General features: G+C 39.7%; 1 long non-coding RNA gene across 4 annotated transcripts in view; it reads left to right on the top strand.

The window, feature by feature from the left end:
* LOC143651796 (uncharacterized) overlaps positions 1–18,427 on the top strand; it is a 49,541-nt gene extending 31,114 nt beyond the window's left edge. For 2 of the 4 annotated variants that reach the window (XR_013160224.1, XR_013160226.1), the window contains exons 3-5: positions 13,018–13,168; positions 13,526–13,647; positions 18,117–18,427. This is a non-coding gene — a long non-coding RNA (uncharacterized LOC143651796). Of the gene's footprint in view, positions 1–13,017; positions 13,169–13,525; positions 13,710–18,116 lie in introns of all 4 variants that reach the window. The other 2 variants (XR_013160227.1, XR_013160225.1) reach the window with 2 other exon arrangements.
* The last annotated feature ends 824 nt before the right edge of the window (positions 18,428–19,251 follow it).

Below are 19,251 nucleotides of genomic sequence, written 5' to 3'. Positions count from 1 at the left end.
TGGGACAACTGTGTATGTAGGAGGGGCGGGTGGTATATAGACTGCATGTGCTATATCAATACTAAATTTCTTGAGCTTGATTACTGTACTTAATGAGGTCTTATAAGTGAATATCCTTATTTTTAGGAACTATACGTAGAACTGTTAAGTATTCAAGAAGCATGATTATGTAACCTATTCTCAAATGTTTAGAAAGTAGATAAGTAGATGGATGAATGAATGGATGGATGGATGGATGGATGGATAGCTAGCTAGACAAACAGACAGAATGATACAACGAGTGTGGCAAAATGTTAAAAATAAGAGATTTCTGAGTCACATTTGGCAAAGAGTTTCAGCCAGTTTACGGTTATGAAGAAATGAAAGTTTGTATTAGAATGTCACTGCGTGGTGTTTATATAGTTTATATGTCCAGAAACTGCATGTGATTCTCATTGTATAGGATGGGCTCAGTCGTAAATTCCAAGTATGGAATAAGCTCCATCACTTATCAACTGGGTGACCACAGTCAAGTTTCCTGGCTTCTTTAAGCCTTGGCTTCCTTGTCCATAAAATGAGTATTATTATAATAATAGGGCCTTCCTCATGGGCTTACTTTGGGATTTGGAAATAATCTGTATAAAGAGCTCAGAAATAGTGTTGGACATATAGAAATTGAGCATTAAATGTTAGTCATTATTGGCGGGCCGCGGTGGCTCAGCGGGCAAAGTGCTTGCCTGCCGTGCCGGAGGACCCCGGTTCGATTCCCGGCCCCAGCCCATGTAAAAAACAAACAAACAAACAAAATATAATAAAAACAAGAAAATGTTTAAAAATGTTTCCCTTTCTTCCTCCCTTCCTTCTTTCCATCCTTCCTTCCTTCTCTGTCTTTCCTTCCTTTCCTCCCTCTCTCTTAAAAAAAAAAAAAAAAAAATGTTAGTCATTATTAATAGCAAGCAGGTAGATAGTCATAATACAAAAGAAGCATTTTAATTATAGAAAGCTCCCTTGGAGAAATGAATATTCAAGTATTTGTTTGCATAAGAGAGTGTAAGTATGGACCAGAGAAACTGAAAGTGTTATCTTTCACTGAAAATTAATCAGAAATTAAAACATCTCAAATGATAATGTAAGTCAACAAGACTATGATTTGCTTTAAGAGTTTTTCCGTACCAGATTATATACAGTAAGTTAAAACTGTGTCGTAAATGCTATGAGGTTGGTATTTTTTCAATGCTCTTGTGTTAACAGCCGACTGTAGTTATATAGAATTATAGCCCAGAGATGTATTTTGCTGAATAACATTTACGACTTAATGCCCATACACAGAGTTCTCAAGTAGGCATTATGAAATGGTATGATTCAACAAGAAAGGTTGTCCAGTCCGTGTGGGATGAGATCCCTGCATTGGGGGGATGTTTTACCTGGACAAAGATGATGTAGTCACTGATGGGCGGATATCTGCAAAAACCATCATCTATAGCACCGTAGATAGAGTATGTGGCCCAAGTATGCAAATCTACCCCACATTCCCATTTCTTATCCTTTCTCCCTCTTCTCTATCAATTAGTGTGACAGTTGTTGGGGAAGATGCCTAGTTTACCCAGAGCAGAGGATTTGTTTTCTAGTCAGCAGATGCTCTCAAGTGGTAATTTAACTGTCAATGAAAAATGAATAAAAGGTGTCGCAAATTCTGTCTGATCGTAGCAATTCAGGGAAGCTCTGTTGTTATTAAATGTATCTCCCTCTTAGTTGCCTGGGGAACTGCATTTTAATGTCACACATCAAACAGTTTTTTCCTGAATGTAATTGTAGTTTCTCTAATGCCGTGGTTAGTACTGTTCAAATGTTTAGCTTCCAGCAAATACGTCCTAACATCATTCATGACAATGATGGATCGGAAGCAATTTTAACATATTTTAAAAGCCCACTAACTTGTTAAATAACCTGGGAAAGAATCCAACATAAATTAAAAATATCTTTATTACTGGAAGAGATGTCTAGAAAGATACACGTGAATCTGTAATGATCTGATGTTTTCAAGAATGTGGCTGGTCCTTTGCAGGATAGCATCTCGGAGGCCAGCCATGAGCTCTCATCAGGGAGCTGTCATAAAGCCCTGCACTGGGACCATTGGTTTCTGACAGTCACTACTAGACACCTACCTTTTGCACGGAAAGAGAGCCAGCTTAGTTCAGACAAACAGCGTGCCTGGACTTGGCTAAAGAATACCCTCTCTTCAGGTTCCCTGCAGCCACTGGTCATTTGATATTGTTCTGTCCAGTGAGTTAACAGTGAAGTTTCTGGGTGACTCTTCAGGGAAAGGCCCTTTAAAGGGGGCAGATGGGTCCTCAGCTGCAAGGCGCTTTATTCCCTTCCAGTTCCTTCCATTGCCAGGAATACAGAGGCCACACGCTAAAGGTGGATTAGCCACCTTGTGCCCCTGAAACCACAGGAATATGCTCAGGATGACTGAGCAGAAAAATAGAAAGATCCTGAGTCCCTGATGATATAGCAAAGCTTCCATTCCAGCTCTGGACCCTCTCCCTCCAGACTTCCCATTATTTGAGGAAAATAAAACAATGTAGTGAGCTACTAGTGTTTGAGTCTCTGTCCTCAGCAGCCAAACACAATTCCTAACTGATGCAAAAATTTGTTCCTATAAGTGAAATGCTGGAATGGGCAGAAACTAAGCTGGGGAACTAGTTTTAATAAAAGTGGTGTTTGGGCAGGGGATTTAAGGATCCACCTGCTGCAGGCTGGAAGATTGGCGACCCCATTATAGCAAGGCACAGCGTATGGTCAAACTGTTTTTTAACACCCCTCTATCATCACCACAATGGGCGAATAGGAAGAGGGATAGACCTAGTTCCTTCATGGTATTTTTGAGTCATTGCAGGACTAACTCTGCTATCCCTAGATTTCTTACTATGTGTGTTAGTTTGTAAGCTGCCATAATGTGACATATCAGAACTGGAACGGTTTTTAAAAGGGGAATTTAATAAGTTACAAATTTACAAGCCTATAAAATAAAATTGTCCAAACTACATCCAGGGAAAGATACCTTAATTCAAGGAAGGCCAATGGGTCAGGAGCACCTCTGTCAGCTGGGAAGTCACGTGGCTGGCATCTGCTAGTCCCTTGCTCCTGGGCTCCATTGCTTTCAGCCTCTGTTCCTGTGGGGGTTCCTCACTTTGCTTCTCCAGGGCTGGCTTGCATCTCTTGGCTTCCGTTGGCTCTGTCCAGATTCTGACTTGCTTAACATTGCATGGTGACGTCTGCTGGGCTCCAAGCATCTCCAGACATCTGTGTCTCTGCTCTGTTCTGAAGTTTCTGTCAGCTCTGTCATTTCTATCATTTCTGACTCTCTCCAAAATGTTTCCTCTTTTAAAGGATTTCAGTAAACTAATCAAGACCCACCTGGAATGGGTGGGGCCACATCTCCATCTAATCAAAAGATCACACCCACAATTTAATAAGTATTTGTATTCAATAAGTATTTGTTGAATAATTAAATGGGAAAATCTTACCACTCTTATCCTTGTCTCACTTACGCTGATCTCACTTCAGAATGAACAAAACTCTGCTTTTGTTGGTTTTATTATCACTTACCTACCTATTAACTATGCCTTACCTCAGGAAAGTAAGCGATTTGCAGATTGATTAAATAATTAGATTGAACTCTACAATAGCTAGCCCTGGGTAAAACTATAAGACAGTAATGATAGTTAATAGTATAATTATAATAAAATTCTCTCATTAATTGTAACAAAGGTGCCACACTAATGCAAATTATTAATAATATTAATATAATATTAATAGATGGGAATTCTGTATTTTCTGCATGATTTTTCTATAAACCTCCAACTTATCAAATAAACAAAAAAAGAACAAATTAATGATAGCTAACACTTTTTAAATGATTTCTATGTGCCAAGTACTGTTCTAAGAATTGTATTAACTGATTTAATCCTCATAACAGTCATATGACATAGAATTATTATTATAACAATTTTACAAGTGGGTAAGCAGAGCACAGAAAGACTAGGTAACTTGTTCAAGATCACACAATTAGAATGAGTAATTCTAATTTTTCTGTACTGCCACATTTTTAATGCTGCTTTAGTGGATTTTCCTTCACTGTTCATCAGCATTCTCACGCCACACTTTGCACTTGTTACTGCCCTATAAATTTGGGTTTTTAAAGTCCTGGCCTTGTCACGCTGTGTATTTCTTCTTCCCACCTGTGGAAGGTCATTTCTGGGTTCAAGCCTCATGAGAAAGGCTTTCTGCAGAATGATTAATGTTTATATTTGATACATCTTTTTTTTAAAATTGTAACTTTGTATCAAAACAGTGAGGCATAAACATTGGCTGGTTATTGTACTGAGGAGTATAGCAGAGAATTCTAGATGTTCCTACATCCATTTTCCCATCTGCTAAAGCAATAGAACCCCATTTCTAAGCTGGGCACACGACCACCCAGAACGAAGGCATTTTCCATCCTCCCTCACGCTTAGGTGGGGCTGTTAAGTTCTGACAATGGGATGTGAGCATAAGGAATAGCAACGACTTTCGAATCACATCTCGCTTCTCTTAGTCTGAAATGTGAACTCAATGGCCTAATGGATCATGCGGACAAAGCAATTCCTAGAGGTGGTGGAACAGCCAGATAGGTGGAACCTGAAGACTCTGTAGAGCAGAACCACCCAGCAGCCCAGTCTTATACTTGAAAAAGAAAAAAATTTTTCTCTTGTTTAAGGCGTTGGTATTTTGGACCTAAATTTTTAAGCAGCAGAGCCTATTTCCAAATTAATTCCACTGGGATACACAATTTAGACTTCAGAGCCAGACCTAAATGCAAGCAAATGTCAGTTGTATCACACTAGCATCCTGCATGATTTATTTGAGTTACTAACCTCCCTTTGTTTTTCTTATTGTGGCAACAGATATATAACATAAAACTTGCCATTTTAACTATTTCTAGATGTACAGTTCAGTGGCATTAATTGCATTTACAATGTGGTGTTACCTTCACCACCATCCATTATCCAAACTTTTCAATCACCCCTAATAGAAATTTTGTGCGTGTTATGCAGTAAGCCCTTATTCTCCTTCTCACCCCCAACTCTTGGTAATCTACTTTCTGTCTCTATGAATTTGCTTATTCTAGATATATCATATAAGGAGAATAGTACAGTATTTGTCCTTCTGTGTCTGCCTTATTTCACTTAGCATGTTTTCAAGTTTTATCGATGTTGTAGGATGTATCAGTACTTCATTCCTTTTTATGGCTCAATAATATTCCATTATACGAATATACCACGTTTTGTTTATCCATTCATCTGTTGGTGGGCACTTGAGTTGCTTCCACCTTTTAACTAGTGTAGATAATGCTGCTATAAACATTGGCATATAATCACGTTTGAGGCCTTGAAAGCAAGTGAAGTGCTCAGTGAAAGATAGTCGTTATTTGTGGTCCATTTTATAAGTGAAAGTGTGTTGAAAGATCTATCATTGAGAAATCAGTAGGAATGAAGCCTCAATTTGAAATGTCCCAGTAGTTTGTGCTCCTCTACCATGTCATTAACAGCCTCAGTGGGTGTTCTAGTTTGTGAGCTGCTGGAATGCGATATACCAGAAATGGAACGGCTTTTAAAAAGGGAAATTTATTGAGTCACAAGTTCGCAGCTCTAAGGCTGTGAAAATAGCCATATCCAAATTAAGGCAAGGATATGAAAATGTCCAATCTAAGGCATCCAGGGAAAGATACCTTGGTTCAAGAAGGCCGATGATGATCAGGGTTTCTCTCTCAGTTGGAAAGGCACATGGTGAATATGGTGATGTCTCTAGCTTCCTCTCCAAGGCTTCTTGTTTCCTGAAGCTCCCATGGGGGCATTTTCCTTCTTCATCTCCAAAGGTCTCTGGCTGCATGGGCTCTAAGGCATTTTCCAAAATAGTTCCCTCTTAAAGGGCTCCAGTAAGCAAACCCCACCTTGAATGGGTAGAGATGTATCTCCATGGAAACCATCTAATCAAAAGTTACCACCCACAGTTGGGTGGGTCATATCTCCATGGAAACAATCAAAAGGCTCCCCACCCAGCAACACTGAATGAAGATTAAAGAACTTGACTTTTCTGAGGTACACAACAGATTCAAACCGGCATAGTGGGAATTTGAGAAATACTGTTATTAGCGTTGAAGAAGAAAATAACTGGAAGTTGTGAAAAACTATGTTTGGCTACATATTTTAAAAGGTCACTATTGCCATTACATAGCACTTCCCCTACTTCCTATGCCGTATTAGAGATGCCCTGAAATCCTTCTCTCTAGTCTGTGATCCACTCACCGTTTAAGTCTGCATGTGTCCATTTTAAATTAAAATTGAGTTTCCACTAAAAAAACAAAACAAAACAAATTTTCCCAATTGAAAAGCTGAAACAAAGCCCTGTTGATCTGATCAAATACTGATTAATGACTCTATTTCTTGCAACACACAGAAGACATTTAAAATGAAATCCTCATTTTCATAATTTTCTTTCATGGTCCCAGGTTTCCAATCAGCTGAGGATTTTAATGATTTGGATTTGTAACTATTTGGATGCCAACAGTTTGAGAATCCCATAAAAGGGACTTGGGGAGATCCCAAAATATACTTACCTTCCACTGCCTTCCTACCTCCCCCCAAAATCCTAGTTTCCCGGGTTGACTCCTTCTCTATTGGAATTAAACTACTGAAAAATTTAAGGGCAGTTATACAGGAGTAAAACTTACCTTTAAACAAGATCTGAAAATTAGTTTGAGCTAATGAGGCTTAGCCTGTCTCCTAAAGAGAAAGTAGGATGTGATCTCTGTTAGCTGAAATGAACAGATCAACCAAAGCTGTCAAGTTTAAATAAATAAAAAGGGTAATCAGCAGGGAGAGGGAGGAGAGAAACTTGTACTAATGAACTCGTCCATCTGGCAGGGAAAAACGCTTTATACCCATGGTGTCATGGAAGCCTTCTGTTGGGGATTGAATCACGTCCCCTATGAAAGGCAAGTTCAGTACCCAACCCCTGGTCCTGTGGGTGAGAAGTCATGGTAGAGAGGACCTTTGAAGATGTTATTAGTTAAAGGGTGCCCTGACTGAATGAGGTGGGCCTTAATCCAGTACAGCTCAAGTCCCTATAAGCAAAGAGAATTGGACACAGAAAAAGTCATGGGAAAAGCAAGGATCTGGAATCAATGGAACAGGAAGAGAAAGAACTAGCCACCATGTGCATTGCTATGCGACGGAGAAGCCAAGGACCACACATCATCAGCTGTCAGCACCAGAATGCCACAGTCTTTGAGGAGAAAGCATTGCTTTGAGGAACCTTGATTTTGGATTTCTCCTAGCCTCAAGACTGTGCCCAATACATGAGATTTTGTAGGTTTGTCCAGAGTGATGCCCTGATAAATCCCAGAGTGATTTGAACAGTGAATAAAAAGGTATTTGCAAAGTCCCCTTGGGGGAATGGGGAGAAAGGGGGAAAATTCAACTTCCCCATGTGGAGAATTCCTGATATTCTCACAAGCAGTGGGGACAACAAAGCAATAAGCTGAGCCCTCAATCTTGGGGTTTGTTCATATGAAACTTACCCCCACAAAGGATAGGTCAAGTCTACTTAAAATTAGGCCTAAGAGTCACCCACAGAGAACCTCTTTTGTTGCTCAGATGTGGCCTCTCTCTCTCAGCCAACACGACAAGCAAACTCACCGCCCTCCCCATCTTTACGTGGGACATGACTCGACATGACTCCCAGGGGTATAAACCTTCCTGGCAACATGAGACAGAAATCCTAGAATGAGGTGGGACTCAGCATCAAAGGATTGAGAAAACCTTCTCGACCAAAAGGAGGAAGAGAGAAATGAGACAAAATAGAGGGTCAGTGGCTGAGAGGTTCCAAATAGAACTGAGAGTTTATCCCAGAGGTTATTCTTATGCATTATATAGACATCACTTTTTAGTTAAGGTATATTGGAGAGGCTGGAGGGAAGTGCCTGCAAATGTACAGCTGTGTTCCAGTAGCCATGTTTCTTGAGGATGATTGAATAATGATATAGCTGTCACAATGTGACTGTGTGATTGTGAAAACCTTGTGTCTGATGCTCCTTTTATCTACCTTATCGACAGATGAGTAAAACATATGGATTAAAAATAAATAAATAATAGGAAGAACAAATGTTAAAATAAATTTAGTAGATTGAAATGCTAATGATCAATGAAAGGGAGGTGTAAGGGGTATGGTATGCATGTTTTTTTTCTTTTTTTTTCTGAATTGATGTAAATGTTCTAAGAAATGATCATGATGATAAATATACAATGATGTGATGATATTGTGAGTTATTGATTATATACCAAGAATAGAATAATTATATGGTAAGAATGTTCGTGTTTGTATGTTGTTATGTTTAAAATAAATAAACTTTTTAAAATGTGCCAATAAATCCCCACTGTTTAAGCCAACCCACTGAATGGTATTGGTTTTAGCACCTGAGAAATGCAAACACTTCCCAAAGCCCTTAAGAGGTAAAGAATTGTTATTCCCATTTTACAGAGGAAGAAACTGATTTTTACTTGCAGAATGTCAGTAATTTGTTCAACGACATGAGCAGCTTAAACTTCAAAGCCCAAACTGGACCAGTTCACAGTTCTAGCCCCCAGGGGAAAAGAGGAAGGTCAAACTGCACGCAATTTCTCTCTACCAGGTATATCACAGGCTCCCTTCTGACCCCAGGAAGGTTGGCTTCTTTGGCTCCTCCTACTCCCAGGCTCTGCAGAGATGGCTGGGGTTGGGGAAGGGGATGCTTGCTGGCCAGAGGGCTTTGCTGCAGGTTGTTCCCAACACCTGGTGCCTTCCTGGTAACCAGAAGGCGCCAAGGCTTCCACTCTAGAACGTGTCTTTGAACCACTTGGGGTGCTCTTGGTTAAAGGGGTTATAGGTCTTCTGGTCTTTTTAACCAGTCCAGAGGGACCAAAAGCCAACCTGCCACACCCTCACCTCCACCCTCATTGTCCCCATACACTTTTCTCATGGGAAAAGCCTCATCAAGGCTGCTGGGTCAGCCTTGATCTCACAGACAGACGTAGCCTGTGCTGGCGTGGGGTTGGAGGGAAATTGTGGGTCTGGATCTGACTTTGAATGGTACTGGGGCCTTGCTCTCAACCCTTCTTCCAGTTCCACTGTTCATGCTTCTAAAGCAAATAGTACTTGATCATTAAAAAAAAAAAAAGTCTTCCCTGGAAGGCCCCATGAACCCAGATAAGCTTGACACTTTCTTTCACATACTACCTGCCTTCCCACCTGGGCCTTATCCACAAGGCCCCAGCATCAAGCCAAATTCCAGTGCGATGCACAACAACTTCTCTATCATCAATATCTACACCCTCAGTGCCCTGCGTGTGGCCCGTGCCCTGACTTACCTCCCATCTCACACTTGCCCAGCCCTGACTTCACCAAAGGAAAGTCATTCCCTCAGGCATCCCATATCTTCTATGATACACTGTTCCAGGGACTCTGCCAAGGGACAATTCAGAAAGTTGAATTGTGTGAAGATGACTAGGTAGCATAACTTTTTACACATCAAGCAGCTCCCAATTATTTGCTTTTATCAAAACTGAAGGAGGCACAATGAGATACTACTTCATACTCAACCCAACTAGAAGACAGAAAATGTTGATGGGGATGCAGAGAAATTGGAACCTGTGCTGGTTTGAAAGGATGTATGTACCCTAGAAAAGCCATGTTTTAATTAAAATCCCACTTCGTAGAGGCAGAATAATCCCTATTAAATATTGATTGTTTGAAACTGTAATTAGATCATCTCCCTGGAGATGTGAATTAATCAAGAGTTGTTGTTAAACTGGATTAGTTGGAGACGTGTCTCCACCCATTTGGGTGGGTCTTCATTAGTTTGCTAGAATCCTATAAAAGAGAAAACATTTTGGAGAAAGAAAGATTCAGAGAGAGCAGAGCAAAACGACATAGCCTCGAGAAGCAGAGTCCATCAGCCAGCGACCTTTGGAGATGAAGAAGGAAAATGACTCCTGGGGAGCTTCATGAACCAGGAGAAGAAGCTAGCAGATGATGCCATGTTCACCATGTGCCCTTCCAGATGAGAGAGAAAGTCTGACTGTGTTCACCATGTGCCTTTCCACTTGAGAGAGAAACCCTGAACTTCATCAGCCTTCTTGAACCAAGGTATCTTTCCCTGGATGCCTTTGATTGGACATTTCTATAGACTTGTTTTAGTTGAGACATTTTCTCAGCCTTACAACTGTAAACTAGCAACTTATTAAATTCCCCTTTTTAAAAGCCATTCCATTTCTGGTATATTGCACTCTGGCAGCTAGCAAACTAGAACAGAACCCTTGTACAGTGTTGGTGGGAATGTACAATGGTGATGCCACTGTGAAAGACAGTTTGAAAGTTGCTCAAAAAGTTAAAGATAGAATTACCAAACAGCCTGGCAATCCCTCTTCTTGGTATACACCCAAAACAATTGAAATCAGGAACTCAAATAGATATTTGTACACCAGTTTTCATAGCAACATTATTTATGACAGCCAAACAATCCAAGTGTTCATCAACTGATGAACAGATAAACAAAATGTGGTATATACATACTACAGAGTATTCTTCACCTGTAAAGAGGATGAAGTTCTAGCACAAGTGACAACATAGATGAACCTGAAGACGACGTGTTGAGTAAAGTAAGCCAGACACAAATCTAGGATAAGCAAATTCATAGAGACAGAAAGTAGCTTAGAGTTCACTAGAAGAGGAGAGAAGGGGAAACAGGAGATATTGCTTAATGGGTCCATGGTTTCTGTTTGGGCTGATGAAAAAATTTTGGTAAGGGATGGTGGTGAAGATGACACAACATTGTGAATATAACTAATACCACTCAACTATACATTTAAAAATGGTTAAAATGGCAAATTTTGTGTTGCATATATGTTACCACAATAATTTTTTAAATTAAAGGGTAGCCTAATTATGTTGTTGAGAAAGCACTTAAAATATTTTGATAGACGATTATATAATTTTTCAGATATAAGGAAGCAAGGCAAAAAATTGAAAATTGTTAAAACAAAATTCCTACTTAAAATGGATTCAAATGGAAAAAAATATTCAAATGGAAAATTTTGTGTTATATACTCATATTATTACAATAAAAAATTTTTAAATCATGGACCTGAAACAAAAACGAAACAAACTCTTGCTATTCCCTTCTACCCAATGCTTATATCTATAAAAACAAAAATTGGAATAGAAGTGATTCTGAATCTTGTCTTATTCTAGCAATAAATATTAATCCATATTGTTTTAGTTTCCTCTTTGCTAAAGCAAATGATCATGCAATGGACTGCCTTAAACAATGGGAATTTATTGGCTCATGGTTTGGGGGCTGGGAGAATCACCACGGCGATGCTTTCTCCCCCAGACTGGGGCCATTCTGGGGCAGGCTGCCTGAAAGCTTTGGTGCTTGGCTTTCCTGTCACATGGCAGTGCACTCAGCTGCCTCTCCTGTCTTCTCCCTTCTCTTCTGGGTCCCACTGACATTCAACTTCTGCCTGCTCCCTCTGGCTTTCTCTCTCGGTGACTTTCCCTGTATGGCCTTCTGAATTAGATTAACAGCCATCCTGATCCAGCTGGGCTGCACCTTAGCTGAAGTTAAACTCATCCAAAGGGCCTATTTATACCTCCCTGGCAACGTGGGACAGAAACCCTAGAATGAGCTGAGACTCAGCATCAAGGGATTGAGAAAACCTTCTCGACCAAAAGAAGGGGAAGAGAGAAATGAGACAAAATTAAGTGTCAATGGCTGAGAGATTCCACAGTCGAGAGGTTATCCTGGAGGTTACTCTTATGCATTATATAGCTATCAACTTTTTACTTAAGGTGTAATGGAAAGGCTAGAGGGAACTGCCTGAAAATGTGGAGCTGTGTTCCGGTAGCCATGTTTCTTGAAGACGATTGTGTAATGATATAGCTTTCACAATGTGACTGTGTGATTGTGAAAACCTTGTGTTTGATGCTCCTTTTATCTGTGGTATGGACAGATGAATAAAACATATGGATTAAAAATAAATAAATAATTGGGGGCACAAATATTAAAATAAATTTAGTAGATTGAAATGCTAGTGATCAATGAAAGGGAAGGGTAAGGGGTATAGAATAAAAAATAGGGGAAACAAAGGCTAAAATATATTGGGTGGATGGAAATACTAGCAGTCAATGAGAGGGAGGGGTAAGGGGTATGGTATGTATGAGTTTTTTCTTTTTTCTTTTTCTTTTTCTGAATTGATGCAAATGTTCTAAGAAATGATCATGGTGATGAATATACAACTCTGTGATGACATTGTGAGCTATTGATTATATACCAAGAATGGGATGATCATATGGTAAGAATGTTTGTGTCTGTATGTTGTTATGTTTAAAAAATAAATAAAAAAATTTTTTTAAAAAGGGTGAATTTACAGGAGTTCACACCCACTGGACTGGAGTAAGTTTAAAGACACATTTTTCTGGGATTCATATCTCCAAGCTACCACATATAGATTCATAAACAAATTGGGGAGGAAAAAGCTCAGTGCTATTATTAGGAAATGGACTTCCAATAAAATTGTACCATTCGTATTTCATGATTATCAAATTTTGTGATGTATTTGTTTTGTTGAGTAAATTCTGTACTAGTATAATGAAAATGTAACTAAATCCAGAATAATCATTTAAAGCTACTTAAAGGTAGAATTCTTGCCTGCCATGTAGGAGACCCACATTCAATTCCCAGCCAATGCTCTGAAAAAAAAAATTAACAAGTGGTGCTGCAAGAACAGGATATTCACATGGAAAAGAATGAACTGTGCCGCCCCCCCACCACTGCACAGCATACTATATATATATATATATATATATATATATATATATATGTATGTATGTATTTAGAGACTATGGGTCACAAGAATTTTTTCTAAATTTAAATTTATACACAAAATCTTTTTGCAGAGAAATTTGATAAAGGCAATCAAGAGACTTGCATATGTGAAAATATATTTGGATAAAGTCTTACAGAAGGAAGAGGAATGGAAACATAAGTTTAAGAAGACAAATGAAGAGAAAATAAGAGCTTGTTCAATCATTTTGCAAATGGATGATGGTAGGTAACCAATTGCCATGGTCTTTACATTCCACTGACTACTGGAAGAATGCTAGTTTGGGTTTTAAAGTCAACTTTAAAATACGGTGCAAATTACCTCCTTTGCATTTAATCTTATAAAACTTTTTGTTATCTTAATCAATGTGTGGCTGAGGCGGGGAGAGCAGGAACACATCCATTCCCAAAATTCCACTAAGCCACTGTTGCACCACCCAAGAACTCAGTATTTTAAAAACAAGAATCTAAAATATCTTGTTAATAATTTTTTGCATTGAAATGATAATATTTTAGACATATTGGTTTAAGTAAAATATATTACTTAAATTAATTTCACCTGTTTCTTTTTGCTTTTTCAAGGTGGCTACTACAAAACTTCAGATCACAAAGACTTGCGTTTGTGGCTCACCTGATACTGGTATTGGACACCACTGTGTCAGAGCAAATGTTTCCCAAACCTCAGGCATCTGCCACTACTGGTAGTATGTTATTATTCACCTAATATCGACTCACAGTTTGCCTCTGGTGGACACTCTGAAATCAGGTGTGGCAGTAGTAACAGGCCCACCAAGGGTTGGGAAATCCTGCCGTGGACTGAGGAAGAGCAGTTCGTTGTAATGTCCCCAGGTGGCAGAAGCTGTGACCCCATTCCTCAGAAGGGTTTGTCCTGGCCACCAAGAACCATGCCCTGGGACCAGTGGTGGGCAGGGCAGGATCTGAGCTCTGGTGGAGGGACGGTGCTGCCTGCCTTAGGAGGGGCCCCACAGGCTTTGACAATGAGCATCTCAGTGGCCATGAGAGAGAGGCCTTTTATAGTTTCCAAACACCCCAAAACAGCCCCTCAACTCCTCATTCTGGTACAGTCTCCACCCTGATAAGTAGGAATTGAAGTCAGATTAAATTTGACTTAGAAAAGTGTGATGCTTGCACCCGGGATTGGGGAATAAAATTCAGATACCATAAACACCTCTGCAACAGGGTATCATGATCCCTATATGCAGAAGAAGCTCAGATGCCTAAGTGATTCCCAGTGGTCAAACAACTAGCAAGTGACAGCCAGTTGACTCTGCCTCTGGAAGTCTTATTCCGGTGTGCTCCTGTTTTACAATAGCCTCAAGAACACAAGGAAGAGCTTGATGTGACCCTGCCCTCCACACACTTGAAATCTAATAGGGACCTGGTTTGAAACTGTTGTGTATCCCAGAAAAGCTGTGCCCATGTATCCAGTCGTGTGAGGTCAGACCTTTTGATTAGGTGGATCCCATGGAGATGTGGCCCACCCACTGAAGGTGGTCTTAATCCGCTTACTGGAGTCCTTTAAGAGGAGACATTTTGGAGAAATCATAGATGCTTGGAGAGCCAACACAGAGCAGAGAGATGAAACCAAGTGAAAGACATTTGGAGGTGCAGAAAGGAAATGCCCTAGCAGAAGCTAGAAGGACCCACAGAAGCCAGAGAGCTGTTTGAAACCAGAAACAGGGTAGAAAGACCAGCAGTGCCATGTGCCTTCTTTCCATGTGACGAAGAAACCCCAGACGTGACCGGGCTTTTTTGAGTGAAGGTATCCTCTTGTTGATGCCTTAATTTGGACATTTTCAGAACTAGAATTATAACTTTAATAAATCCCCTTTGTAAAGCCAATCCATTTCTGGTATATTGCGTTCTGGCAGCTTTAGCAAACCAAAACAGGACCCAAAATGTTTTTGCCTAGGAAGTAATAGGAAAATACCAGGAAAAAAAATGCTAATGGCAAACACACATCTAAATCCTGCAAATGGAAGCTAAAGCAATGCTCCATATTCTTTTGGACCCACAAAGAAGTTTTTGTTGTTTTTGTGTTTTAGTTTCTTATTCCCCTCCGACTACAAGGAAGATCATCGTCACCTGGCAGCTATGGTGAAAAGAGCATGGGCTGACATATGAGAAACCTGGATTCCAAATCCAAGCTCTGCCCTTTACTGTGTGACCTTTGGAAAATAACCTCTCTGGGCTGCAACTTCCTCACTTACAAAACGGGAAAAGTTGCTTTGAACATTAGAAAATTAGACCCGATAAATGTGACATTAAGTAATAACTATTACTATGATCATAGCAAGTAATTACCCCTTACCCTTCTCTTGCCTCAAAACCTTCTTCTACAACTTTAACACAAAACAAAGCAAGCCCTTTATCATTCTAAGGAAATAAAAAATCGAAATGGTGTTTGTGTGGCCGCACCTGTCTGGTCACTTACTTAATGCCACCATTTCCTGTGAATCAATACAATTATTTGCCCCTGGACACAGTCTCCCAGCAACACACATCTTGAACCAATTCGGGTGAATTTCCTCTGTCATTTACAGTCACTTGGCTCCTGCATCGAGTGGCTCTTTGCAAACTTCCATAAATATGAGTATTGTATCTGCTTAAGGGAAATGAACAAACGCTATGTTTATACACTACCGTTGTTTTGGGATTTTATGATACTATGCAAAGAGTGTTAGCTCGGTGTCCTGTCAGTCTCTACGAAGGCAGTTGAGTGGGTATTTTATGCTGTGCAAACAGAGCAGATTTATTCCTAGGGTTCTCTGACCCCAAAGTAAAGGGATTAGTCCCTCAGTGAATACTCAACAATCATCATTAATGATCAGGAGAGATCCAGGAAAATATTCTGATTTTCCCGTACAAGGGTCTGCCTGACATTTTCTCTTCCTTCCCACTGGGAAGAGACTAGCAAGTACTTTTAAAGCAAAGCGACAGTCAAGTTATTGCCAAACCAGTAAGCAAATAGTATATGAAATTTCCATGTTTTAAGTGTAAATATTATCCACTTTAAATTCCCTTTATCCTTCCAAGTCTGATTTTTTTAAAAATGTATGTTGAGTCCCCGCAGGCAGGACATTTACTTTGAATTCGTTAAGTGGGGTTTTTTTGTGTGTGTGATTGCTAAGCAAGCTTAACACATTTTTAATGATATATTCTTTGTTCCACAATGTTACAATCACTTTGCTGTATTTTTGTATCAGTTTTTCTATCTGCAAATGATAGTGTTTTATTTTACAGTTACATTCCATTGGTAACCTCCTTTTTCCTTATTCTACTATATTATGTGAATTTTTCCATGGCATAAAAATATTTTCAAAATTTTAAAAAATGGCTTCTTACTATCCAGTTAATTTCATAAAATCTCTTAACATTAAAGTCTTTCTTTAATCTCTGAACACTTCAGTCTTGTCTTTTAGCTCAAGGACAATCACTTTAGGCTGACATTTATCATGGTCTTAAATTTGTTCCAGCTATAGATAAGCAAATGACTTTTTGCTATTAAGGTACTTTTCCTTATTCTGTACTTAAGCATCTAAAATAAAACCATAAACCCATGCCTAGTGGCAGGAGGCTATCAGAAACTGGGTGACCTGCAATTCCCAAGTTATTCGGCTCTCAGCTCAGCCTCTTTATCTGTAAAATGGGAATCATAAAAAAACCCAGTTTAAGAAATAAAGTGTCAGTAGCTGAGAGATTTCAAATAGCGTCAAGAGGTTATCCTGGAGGTTATTCTTGTGCATTATATAGATAACCCTCTTCAGGTTATGGTGTATTTCAGCGGCTGGAGGGAAGTTCCTTAATCTAGTAGCAGTGATTCTTTTGTGTGTGTGTGTGTGGGGGGGAAGCATGGTCTGGGAATTTAGCCTTAATTCTTAAAGATGATTGTATAACTACATAGCTTCTACACTGTGACTGTGTGATTGTGAAAACTTGTGCCTGATGCTCCTTTCATCCAGGGTATGGACAGATGAGTAAAAAAATAAGGAGGAAGGGGTGCGAAGGTAGTTCAGTGGTAGAATTCTTGCCTGCCATGTGGGAGACCCGAGTTCAACAACCAGCCCCTGCACTTCCCAAACAAACAAGCAAACAAACAAATGAAAAACAAACAAACAAACAAACAAATTCAACACATGGTGCTGCAATAAGGGGCACCTTTTTCACATGGAAAAAGAATGGAATGTGACCCCCATCTTATAGCATACAAAAAATAATAATAATAAGGGGGAATAAATAAATAAAATAATAGTGGGGGGATAAGGGGTAAAAAAAAAATGGGTAAATTGGAATACTAGCTATCAGTGAAAGAGAGAGGTAAGGGGTATGAGTATGTCTCCTGCCTCAAATCTCATTCCTGTCTGAGTCCGAGGGCTCTCCCAAGTCCTATAGGAGAGCCTCTCCTTAGCTTTAGCCCTCTCCTTATATATTCTCCTTGCTACTTACTTACCCAGTGTAAGTACAGACCAGCCACAGGGGTGTTCATGAAATAATGCAATTCTAGAGATGGAGAACAGATTTGTGGTTGCTTGAGTCAAAGACGGGGAGACGTAATAGCCATGACTATAAAAGGATGGCATGAGGGAATTTTGTGGTAATGGTAGCAGTTGGGTGTCTTGATGGTAATGGTGGTTAAAAAGGCTACTAGGCAACAAAATTGCCTAGAGCTGCACACACAAATGAGTGTATATATAACTGGTAAAATCTGAGAAAGCTCTATGAGTTGTACCAAAGTCAGTTTAACTGGGAGGTTGCTAGAAATGCACTCTCAAACCTGTACCCCAGACCAATTGAATCAGAACATGCATTTTTACAAGATCTCTCAGTGATTCGTATACCCATTGATGTTTGAGAAGCACTGGCCTATACTGTAGCTTTCCTACCTCCCCTCATCAGGCATCCTACTTTTTGTTTTCCTAAACTTATTGAATTGTCTCATTCATGGATATCGCTCGCCCTTTCACTTCACTATTTTCGCATGGGTTTATTTATTTTTTAAAGGGATCCCTAGAGAGGCAAAAGAGAAAAATCTGAGTGGTCAGTAACTCAGCAAGTGATTTGCAGATTTTCAGAGAAAGGTCTAAAACATTAGAATAATAGAAAATTTTGCCATGGCCTATTTTTAATTTATTTGCTCATCTGTGTTTTGCAGCTAGCCTCTCAATAAGAGCACAGATGTGAGAGGGGAGACAGATGTTTATGATCTTGATGAAGCAATTCCTCACGCAGAAGTCTCCTGACGCCCTTAGGCTGATTACACCTGGAAAACCCAGAGGTGCTACTGCATGTTAAGACCAACCACCACCACTCTGACAATAATAAAAACATCATTAAAAAAATTACAATAAAGACAAAGGGAAAGGAAGAGCTCAAGAGAGCTCTGCAAAACTATGTGTTTCCTTGATGTTTGGAAGTATTTTTATTTTTAGCATCACAACTGCTATGGTACATTTGTCCCAGCTAATCATCCAAGTGTTTGTGGAAATTAACTGCAATGTTATGAATGTTTCACAGACTCATGAACCAAAGCTGATGAGAAAACAAATGGTTCTATGATCTTTCCACCATTTGAGGTTCTGAGTTTTATTTGGTTGTAAAGAAAGTATATTTTCATCAAAATTGTATCATGTAGATTCTTTTTTGTCTGCCAGAAACCGAATACCCAACTAAAAAAAAAATGGCTTAGAACCGATGATTGTCAAACCTGGCTGCACACGGGAATCACCTGGGAAGGCTGACTCCCTCCCTGGTTGCGATCTGACTTCATGGTCTGAGATGTGTCCTGGCCATTGCAAATGATGCTCCTGTGTAGTAGCTAAGGTTGGCAGCCACTGGCTTAAACAGACATCAACCAGAGGGCTGGAGGGGGCACTGCAGGCAAGGCCCAGGGGCTCGGTGTTGTCAAGGGCCCAGGCTCCTCCCAACTTTCTCCTAGTCGTTCTCAGCATGTTGTCATTGTCTGCGCTGTTGTCACAGATGGCTACTACAACGGTCAGCATTAGGGGCTCAAAAACAGGGAGAGTGAGGTCAAAACCACTTCCCCCTCTCACTTCTTCTTCTTCTTCTTCTTTTTTTTTTTTTTTTGGTCAGGAAGGATAACTTTCCTGGAAGCCCCAAGGAGATTTCTCTTTATTTCATTGACTAGAACATGGTTACTACAGATCAGCTGCTGGCCAACAAATGGGATTACCATAATCGATTTAGATCAATTACCTTGCGCCTCTTACAAAACAGATAGAGGTTTCCATTAAATTAAGTAAGAAAAGGGAAATAGGTGTTAAACGGGC

The sequence above is a fragment of the Tamandua tetradactyla genome, chromosome 12, assembly GCF_023851605.1.
Source record: "Tamandua tetradactyla isolate mTamTet1 chromosome 12, mTamTet1.pri, whole genome shotgun sequence".
In the NCBI taxonomy this organism is placed as follows: Eukaryota; Metazoa; Chordata; class Mammalia; order Pilosa; family Myrmecophagidae; genus Tamandua; species Tamandua tetradactyla.
Note: the sequence above shows the minus strand (reverse complement) of the source record. Positions and strands in the feature narration are given on the sequence as shown.